Here is a 10,914-nt window from a genome sequence, read left to right as displayed (position 1 = left end):
AACGCTTAAACCTGTACATTTGACAGCCAGGGATGCATAAATACCTTTCAACATTTAGAGTTATATTATCAAATTTTCGAACCTAACACTAAAATTATAATGCATCTACAGTCAACTTTGCCGGAGGGATTTAAAACGTTAGTTTCCTAATAATTTAAGGATCCAATGTGACTAAGGTTAGGTTCAACACCAACAGTAGTTTTTGTATTACACAAGATCATCAGAGCAACTACTTATGCAAATGTTGATCTTCCGATGAAATATATTTTGATCCAACTTGCATAATGATAACAATAAAATTAGGATTATTGTAAAACAACTTATTTTCGCGGATACCTTATTTCGCGTTGAACCCTTCTTAGTCCACTTCGCGACTATTTAATTTCGCGATTTTCTAATTTACTTGATGTAGTTTAATAAGGAAAGATCAAAGGTTTACATATTCGCGACGATTTATATTCGCGTTATTTTTCTACTCGCGAAAGTCGCGAATATAAATCGCTCGCGAAAATTAGTTGGTTTGCAGTATTATGTTTTCCCCAGAAACAAATCAGAACAGCAGGACATTATTTTTGCAGATAAACACATTGGATAAGGTTTGGTCATATATAGTTTATATCGAATGATTCTGAAGAAATTTTCGTGAAATAAATTCACTTGTAATATAAATGTATTGTCATATCTTAAAGCTTACACAAAAACAAAATAATAAAGTCTTGTAATATAAATAAATTTATTGTTCAGCTCTTAGAGCTTACACACAAACAAAATATAAAGTCTTGTAATATAAATAAATGTATTGTTCAGCTCTTAGAGCTTACACACAGCTTTCTTACTAGAAAGGATATGTTTTTTCACAACTTATATCAATCAAATAATTTACATATATATAATAAATAAATGCACAATTATCCACATATATTAATTATTATTAATCACAGTAGTATACAATCCTCAAAAAAATATTAACAAAAAAAAACATCTTGAAGATTAAGAGACAGAAAGGAACACTTGGTCTTAAAAAAACAAATATTATACAGAACTAATGTGCAACACAATAATGGAATGTAAAAAGGATAAAGATGAATATAGAAATTGAAATTAGTTGTACATTCATTGCTAAGACTTCAGGTAAAACTATAATTATATCAATAAAAAAGTATGATAAATGCATACTTAAGGGAATTCTACAAATACTCATACATGTAACACCATTCATTAATGATTTTACAACTTTTTTGCTTTATTTCTATGTTTTTTTCGCCTGTTACGTTTACGTTGACATTTTCTTTTTGTATTCGATTTCTTATTTTGGCAACCTCTTATTTTGTGTTTTGCCTGTTTCGTCTTTCTACGTCTTCGACATTTGGTCTCATTTCCTTCCTTATTAACCTGACAGAGAATATCTTTGTGAATACTAGATATAATACTTTTCAGTCGACTCAAAGAATGTAGAGAATTATTCATTTCTTGAGGTGTGGGCATTATCTGCTTTTCTTTTTGTACTTCATTGCAAGCAGATCTAGACAGTTTTCGTTCAACCCGTTTACACCTTTTCGGTTTTTTACATATACCCATCAATATCAACCTGAAATAGCACAACACTCTTTTTCCATTAATAGCAATGGCGTCTGTATTTAATGTAGGACTATACATCGCACTTTCTTCGATATTTTTGACTGCAGTGGATATTTTGTTGTAAGCACATGTCATCCATTTCAACTGAAAACATAAACAAATTATTTTTGTTAAAGTCTATTAGTCGAGTGTCACAATTGCCGTCAAATATGATCAAAGGTCAAAGTTCAAAATGTCAGCACGAGAAACACGTTCTAGCTTCAAAATAAATAAAAGTTAAGTAAAAGCAGTTAAATTGGTTTAAAACTAAATCTTTGATATTTTAATATCATTTATGAATTTCTATCATATTTATTGCAATTAAAACAGACAAACTTTGCAGCTTATACAGTTTTCCAAAACACCGCATTAAAAATTGAAATGCAGTCCATATCAGGCTGAACACGACAATAAGAATTTTTATACACAATCAAAAATGAAAACAACACTATAAATTTCATGCGTCCGAATCAAATCTGAATGAAAACAATACGAACGGAATTTCCACTAACAGCGATGAATGAATAATTCATTTACAAATAGAATATGACTGCCAGAACAAACAATCTTTATTATAATTGTTAAATTGACGCTAAACATGAGATTTATGTTAAAAATATCGACAGACACAAATATAGTACAAAAAATATTTCAAGTTATTTTACATCGGTAAACCTGTTCCGTGGAGGTTTTTTTCCCCCAAATAGTCATTAAATAAATAATATATGATTAAAATAGTAAATAATGCTAAGACCTTTTCATACATAAATATTTATGCAAAAAAAATGAAAATATCAATATAACTTCTATGCATCCGAGGCGCTTTTCTGGATTTACCTTCATCCGGAACGCTCTAAGCCAAATATTTGAAAGCCAAGGATGTATAAGAACCTTAACAGTTGAAGAGCTACATGACCAAAAGGACTTTAAAATAATATCCACGTCCATCTAAAGTCAACTTTGCTTGAGGGAGTTAAAATTTTAGTTTTTAAATAATTTATAAATTTATAAACGGACAAATTACAGCGACGGGTTAGCAAATAATTTTAACCATCTCCCACGCGCGTCTGGCGTAAATTTGTTTAATCCTGGTATATATGATGAGTTTAACTATATATCATTTTGACAGATAGATCAGACCACAGACTACTCGAAAGGAAGTTAGAAAGTCAAATATATTGTTCCCAGTTGCACACGAGTAAAGAACCGCATCCTCAGTAGTAGTCGGCTTGTTTCAAATTATGGAAATGTTGCAGTTAATTGAATTTTTAACCTGTATCGTTTTTAATTATGTTATAGTTGTTCAGCATAACTTATAGAAACAATTGTATATTTTCAACGATAAATATATTTGTACAAGTATATATAAAGACGAAAGCCCCCGCAATTCGGTTAACCTGATAATCCCTTAAAAACTGTACCCAAAATAGCTGTTAAATCGTTCTCTTAGTCATTTAATAGAATAGAGAATGGAAACGGGGAATGTGACAAACACAACAATCCGACCAAAGGGCAAAAAATAGCCCAAGGTCACCAATGGGTTTTCAATACGATTTTCTAATTGCAATGGTGGGATTTTTATTTTATTTCACTGTATAAGATAAATATTCTCCGTACTGCAAGTTAAGATATTTTTTTGGATACAAAAAAGTGTAAAAATGAAAAGTCAGGAACACAATGAAAAAATAACATATGTTCCACATGTTGACATGATTCTTCCAAAATTAGAACCACCACTTTCATTAAACCAACAAAGTATTTGGATGTGTAATCAAAGGTAAATGTCAAGTATATAACGAAACGTTTTAGATTATTGACCCATGTTAGTCCTTGGTGTTAAGTTAAAGTAAATATTGCATGGGGAATGTTTAATTTTATCTGAAGAGTCCGAAGAGCACTTGAAGCCAAACATTTTATATTACATCTGTCGAATTTAAAGTTAAGATCACGTTGACAAAGTTAGTGATTTTAACCACTTCATATGTAAACAACAATGAATTTGCAAGAAATATTTCAATTTTGTATATACTGTCTGTTTTATAAAATACAACATCGCAGGTCCGTATCTGAATTGAATAAGCATCTTATTTTTGGCGAGGACTTTTAGTATAAGTATTGTCTTCTGATGAAGTCAATCAGTAAATTTGGAGAACAGTTTTCTCTGCGTGCCATCGCTTTCTGTCTTAACCCGTCCTTGTTTTCTTACTTGTTTTTTTCGTATAGTAATTTTCCCGTGATGACGTGTGTCAGGATGGAATAGAAATCGCTTATCCCTCAGGAGAATCTCATGTTGTCTATAGTTTTTGTGGTGCACATTGCCAGTGCCTATTGTTATGCTTTAAGTCTCTAAAGAAAGTGCGGCGATATTATAATAGGTATATCTGTCCATAATTAATAACTTCTTGTTCATTGTATTGCACTTTCGGCAATAGCAGGGTTACATTTAGTAATCACTATGTACGTCCGCCGTCCCCTATTATCTACAACGCCGCCTTAGCTTGAAATAATTTTTAGGTTTTAACCCAGAGCACTACCACCCCTCCCTTTTACATGCTATAGATTTGCACTTGACAAATAATGCTTTGGACTTTTGTTGTTTATCACGTTGAATTGTTTAGTTGCATGCAGCTGTGAATTGACATTCCTGTTCAGCGTTATAAGAAATGAGATACAAATGTAGGGTTGTTTACGAAAATCTAGATCTACCCCAAAAAGTCATTTTGTGAATTCATTTAGGATGAGAAATATTGTAGTACTGACGTGTATATAGTACGTACATTCATGTAATTTGTTTGCCGAATTATTCCCAGTAGATAAAAAAATCCTTAGGGAGGATAATACGCTATAGGTTTATACCACCTGTAGGCTAGAGGGTCATATTTGATTGATTTGATTTAGTATGATAGGTTGGTTCATTTGACTTGATTGTTTTAATATAGTTATGAATATCCCTTAACTGCAATAGTTAGAAACCTGTTCAAGAAGGTAACATTTAATGAACTCACCTTTTTCCTAGGATGGGGACAGTTTAGTTCTCGAATATCGTCCCGTAGGTCCACTGTTTGAAATTGTATCTGTAAGTAAAATACATTTATGATAGAGGTCTCATCTTTAAACAATTGGATACTCCTGAGGTTAATACATTTCATATTAAATAATTAGGTTTATGCAAGTGATTTTGTTTAAAATTGAAAATCAGAATTTCCAATTTAACATACGTATTGGTATAAATAAATAATGTACTATAGAAGATATAAGGATGCATTTTTTTTTATTAAAACGGGAATCGAAAATAAGGAAAATAAGCGTGAATGAATGATTGAATGATTAGTGACAGCTTAACACCAATGTGCAAAACTTACTTACATTTTTTCACATACTACTACGAAATATGAATGTACCCTACTGAGTACTAAATCGACAAACCAAGTCGGATTTTAAACGGTATCTCAAAAGTCCAATGCAATAGGAAGATATGTGACCCTACCTTGAGTTTTTGCTCTACCTCCTTAATATCACATTCTTGGCAGCGAATGCCAATTTAAAAGTTGTTCGTATGACTGAACTCGCAACTTTCGACACTCATTCCAAGCACGAATAATTGGTTCAGTTTTTTATTCAAATAAATGGTAGTCGCAACGAGTTCATTGCCATCAAGATGAACTTTAAGAAACTGTCTTCAAATAATGCAGTAAAAGCAGTCAGTCTGAATGCATTCATATGATATATGCAATTTTTAATTTATAAACAAAATACTACTAGTAAATCTATTACATCAACAGCATGGCCAGATTGCTTTAAACTCGCAAGGTCAGCATTCAAATTAATATATGCATAGCCGCCAACGTGCCACGAGCAAATTAAAAAAACATACCTCAATATAGTTTCATATTGGACGCGTCCTTTAAGTTATTCCCCTAAATTAATAGACTCACCACTAAGCGGTCATCAACATAACCGAAAGACAAAATTGAAATGAGTTGCTTGTATATATATTTATTTTGCTGTGTTTTCTCATTTTAATTTTTTATATCTTGATTATATGCAAAACCCTTAAAAGGTCATCAAAATCATAATCAAAGTACACCCATTCCAACGAACAATCAACTTACAGCTTCGATCTGATGAATTATCTAAATATTACTTATCTTTAATTGTGTATGCAGTTTTTGTCTTTTTATTATAGCTTTCAAGACAATAGTCAAAACTGCTTCTATTTGCCAGAAAATATTTATCAAAGGGCAATAACTCTTATAAGAAATCGCCTGATAATTTTGATAGGATTAATTTGTTGATCTTGGTATTCTAAGCAATTTTGCTCATTCAAATTCCTTCCTCTTTAACTTGCCTGCAGTTTACCCTCATGTTAAATGTTTAGCCAAAGTTGCTATATTGGTTGGTTGACATTTCAAAAAAATAAAAATCCGACTTTATAATACATAGACTGAGGATTATTCAGGCCAAGTTTCAAAGAAGATGGCTGAAAAAAATATGACAACAACGGATGTCAGAAAATGAAAATAACCATTTATAAATTTTGTGCTTCCGAAGCGCGTTTCTGTTCAGTTTGTCCGTTGATGGTTAGCTAAGCTATAAGTGATCATAAAATATAAACACAAGTAAAAATGTTTTGAAATATCTTGGAGACCTACAACTTGTACTGATGTAATTTAAAAACACATAATAATATTTTTTTTGCTGTTAAATTTTGTGTTGAATCATTCCCTATTGTCAAGTAATAATGACAAGTTGAATTGATATACATAGTGTGTTATGTCTTGGACAGGTTTCAAATAAAACCTTTTGGGAAAAGATTGTAAGTAGTTATATTAATACATATAGGAAGAAGGTGAGTGTTGTTCGAAAGAACACACTCCTAGATGGAAGAGAATTCCAGCTGTCTCTATAGCTAGGACTGAAAGATATCCTGTTAATAAGAAAGTTTTTTTTAGTATTAGCTTTGCAAACTATGACTAGCAGTATAAGAAAGTTATCTAGAGTTACAGAAACTAGCATTGAAAGAAAGGAAACGTCATGGAGTTATACAGGTGGATTAATGAGAATAATGTTGTAAAGGTTAGTTTGTGAATAGCATATTTACAAGACTGTTTAGTAAAAGAATAGTGTTACTGATACAGAAATATGTTCAGCAAATTTTAAACACTTACCATGATACTGCTGATTACATTTTATTTCTAGAAAATAGCAGTCAACCTTTGTTAAGATTCGGTGTCACATCAAATATTTCAAATGGCAGCAACATCATTTGTTAAAATATGGAACTATTATTTAATTTGTAGGTTGCAAGATCATTGGTTAAAATATGGAACTATTATTTAATATATATACTTAAAAACTTGTAAATCTTTGAGTTTTCATGAAGTTGGTAACTATGTTTTTATCAATGGTATAATGTTGGCGATTTTGTCCTTTAGTTTTAATAAAATGTGGACAAACTTGCACCTTACAATTACAGTTACATTATAGTAGCTAATTGCCTAGTATCTGCTGCTAATCATGGTCGAAAATAATAAAATTTTAACATTTTCAAACTGTAGAAAAAAGAAAAAGGCGAGGCTCGCAGATTTTTATCCTGATATTTTGTAGCAAGTACAAATAAACTCATTCCTGCAAAAAACAAACTGTTATGTTTACACTAATTTGAGTATAACCGTCTACCGTCTGTTCAAAATCGAAGTGGAGTGCCAGGAGAAGATACGAAGGGAGACGGAATGCGAATATCAAATAAGTTACATTTCTACACCCTTATATTTGTTTAGTAAAATGACAGATTACTGTAGAAACCGATATTTTCTTAACGTTTACAATAAAATGATTGATCTTAATTTTCTACAATTATTCCTTTTCGTATGTCCTGACATGGTTATTAAAAGGACCTTTATACTAGGGACGACTTGACCAAAAACATACCTCTTGATTATAAGTTGAGTTCAGCACGACAAAGAAATTTTTCAGCTCGTTCAAAACTAGAAAGTAAAACTGTGAAATGTCCGTAAATGCTTTATTTGCTGAAGTACTCGTAAGTTGCCCTTTTGACAAACATGGATCGCATTTGTTTGCAGATGATGTCGCAATTAAATGTAAACCGATCATTAAAGTTGCTATAATATAACCACTTGAAGCTGTTCCTGAAACGAAAACGAGTTATTAGTAAATAGCAATTCGCTTGAAATATGTTAACCTTTCCGTTCTATGTGGGAAAAAAAAATTAAATCTTCACTCTTTTTTCCAATTAGGCTTACTTTCGAAAACCATTTTTCTATTTTTCTGTTTTTCATACAATCTAGTGACAAAATGTAACAAAAATGTACCTTTCATATCTTAAACTGTTCTTTTACTCAAATGTAGTAATGTAATCTTGTGTTTGATGTCGAAGAATGATTTAGATTGAAAAAAATACTTTATATCATAAAAGTAAGTGGATTTCTTATTATTTTGTCTTGCATTTTCAAAACAGTTTTTAACCAATCAAAACACAAAAAAAAGTAACTCTCAGATCGTAACAATAAGAAAGCAGGTATTTTAACGACTATATATAGACAGCTGGGCTTTATTCTATTCTTAAAATAGCGAAGGCGATTACCATAATCAATATAGAACATTTGCTACATATTCAATGCGTGTAGTATATATATACATAAATTTATTTCATTGGAAGCGGCTATAATCATTGATGTAATAACTTGAAACAAACAGATGTTTTACTAATTATCTAATTTAAACACCGTGAAATTATTTGTCGGCATTTCCGTATATAAATTGCATATTATCAGAAGTCTATTTCTAGGGTAATGGACTTATGATATTATTCAATATAACTGTATTTCGTATGAAACTGAAAAAGTTACCAGAGGAGGAATAATGGACAGCATTGAAGATTCTTATGGACAGCAATTGTCTAAATGATTATAGGAATAACCACATTCAGGTATAAACCCAAAACAATAATGAACATAATTAAAATATAAAAGTAAAAACTTGTTTTGTTTCTATAAATAGAGTGTTTTTCGTTTTCCCTTTGTCCTGGTAGTGTTTCTTTTCAATGCGATCTCATATTTACTTCCGTCATTTTATTTAGATAATCTGCAAAGAGTATTAAAAAGGTCTGTTAAATAATCATGCAAAACATAGAAGTAAAAGAATGAAATAAAATCAATGCAGCGCTGATCAAAGTCGTTCTTACTCTCTCCAATACTGGAGTTAGAACATGTGAATGACAAAGGTTAGTCTCTCCGTAACAGGAGTGTTACAAATTAGGCAATCAAAAACCATAATAACAGCATCATGGCAACAAAGAAACAAGACAATAGGAAAACCTACAATAACATTCGTGGTGCAATTTGGAAGTTTTTGTTATGGACACCCTCCGCGGTGTTTCTGTATGCAAGACATCGTAATGTTACAAAAATATTTCTAGTAGAAGAATATTTTAATTCCATTTGATCATGTGTCCTTTGTCGTCAAAGACAAGTGAATTATCTTGGTAATTCTATTGCAGAAGCATTGTGCCTTTTTACAGCAACAGTATCCTTAGATTGAAGTTAACAATTGTGTTTCCAAACCTTCGGTTAATCTGTATCCGTAGGCTTTCATATATGACTTTGTTGAATAACACAGCATATTCACCTGAAGAAAAGAAGAAAATTTTAAAGTTGATATTTTCCGCTCTCCAAGTCATGTGATTTTACATGTATAATTATGGTAAAATTTTTGTTGAACAATTGTTTTTGTATATAGTTGTCATAAAATAGTTTTTCTTGGAATATAGAATAAAACAACAACTGTCTTTTTTTGGGTAAAAATATGGCTTAATTTTGTTTTAGACATAACTGTTTTTGGACGGAAAAAGAGAAACTAAAATATACTAAAAAAAATCCTATGACAATTATACGGTTTGCTAGAATATATTCTGTTGACACTGCCTTTAACGGACGCAGCATTGCATTAACACAAAAGACAGTTTTACCTGTTAAAGCTCTACAACTTCGTTCTTGATTTGACCTTTCAACTGTTTTAATTCTAGCGCCAATGACGAGTATTATTTAGGTGAAACACTCATCTGACGGAACATAATTATAAGCCTAGTATATTTGACGAGTTTTTACAAAAAAAACGTAGACTCTTGAATACTAAATAATTATGTAAGTATAAAGCTTCTCTCGTTAAGAATAATATTAAACGTTATATTCGAACCCTACCGTTTACTTTACCTTTCTACTTGAGCGGCAATATCCAACCAATAACCGAAGCTTCCTAAGCAAGTTTTCTGTAGTAGAAAGTGCGTTTTGACACGGCTTTCCAAAATATGCGCCGTTTATTTCTTTTCTAGTTCAAGTAAGTGGTCACACCCTGTTCATGGCTGCACTGTTTTTATTGTCTCTGTTTAAGGTCTACGTATGGGGGGGGGGGGATTGCACGTAAAACGGATTTTATCCCCCCACATGTTGTGCCTTCACTCAAAGTCAGGCAATATGGACTGTTATCATCGTTTAAGTGTCCGTTTTTTCAGAGGATTTGGTTGTTGGTGGTTGATATGGTCTTATGTACTGTGTGTTATTTTTGGCGATTCCGTTCTTACTGTTAAAAAAATGTAAAATCTGTAAAATTTAGATTAAACGAAAGTAATAGAGATACTTATACTAATTATACGTTTAAACATTCAAGCCGCCACACAACTATCTAACACCAAACAAGGAAAACCTTTAAAAAAATAGGAATTTTGTCATCATGGAACCCAAAACTACGCAAAAAATTGGTTGATATCGTTCAAACTTGAGGTGTGTTAGGGTGTATAGTTGCGAAGTGGTGAGTAAATCAAGAATTAAGTAAATGAAACACAACAAGTTCATGATGACTTCTAGGGATACCTGTCAAATCAAGATTCGGGACATTTATTTCCTCGAAATCAATGCTCTTTGCAAAGGCACTTGCATTTTTGTTGTTATTCCAAGCAATCACTGCTGAACTATAACCATAAGCAGCACAAATAGTGTGAGTTGGAGAAATATATCATGAAATTTTGTCAAATCTTTCGGAGCACCTGGCTTAAATATAATGAAAATAATGTTCATTGATTTGTATTTTCAAAACTGCTGTGCAATCGAATTAAAGTTTTTTTGGGTTTGTACCAGTAAGACAGTAAGTAAATGTATGTTTATATACAGAAAATTGGAGTTATTTTAGAGATAGTGTTCTAAAAGTATTCATGTTTATGATGAACTTGAATACAAAAATACTTCCTTAACGCAATGATTTTACCGTGTCATTTTCAAGGTA

General features: G+C 31.4%; 1 long non-coding RNA gene across 2 annotated transcripts; it reads right to left on the bottom strand.

Moving 5' to 3' along the window:
* Positions 1-716: 716 nt before the first annotated feature.
* On the bottom strand, positions 717-9,794 carry LOC127735718 (uncharacterized). 2 transcript variants are annotated; one of them, XR_007998580.1, is made up of 5 exons: positions 9,201-9,794; positions 7,549-7,766; positions 6,786-6,812; positions 4,623-4,691; positions 717-1,722 (listed from the first exon to the last, which is right to left on the bottom strand). It is a non-coding gene; the product is annotated as an uncharacterized LOC127735718 (long non-coding RNA). The 2 variants fall into 2 exon arrangements; XR_007998579.1 differs by having other exon boundaries at positions 7,549-9,791.
* Positions 9,795-10,914: the final 1,120 nt, after the last annotated feature.

Source organism: Mytilus californianus, unplaced genomic scaffold, assembly GCF_021869535.1.
Source record: "Mytilus californianus isolate M0D057914Y unplaced genomic scaffold, xbMytCali1.0.p SCAF_3, whole genome shotgun sequence".
Lineage (NCBI taxonomy): Eukaryota > Metazoa > Mollusca > Bivalvia > Mytilida > Mytilidae > Mytilus > Mytilus californianus.
Note: the sequence above shows the minus strand (reverse complement) of the source record. Positions and strands in the feature narration are given on the sequence as shown.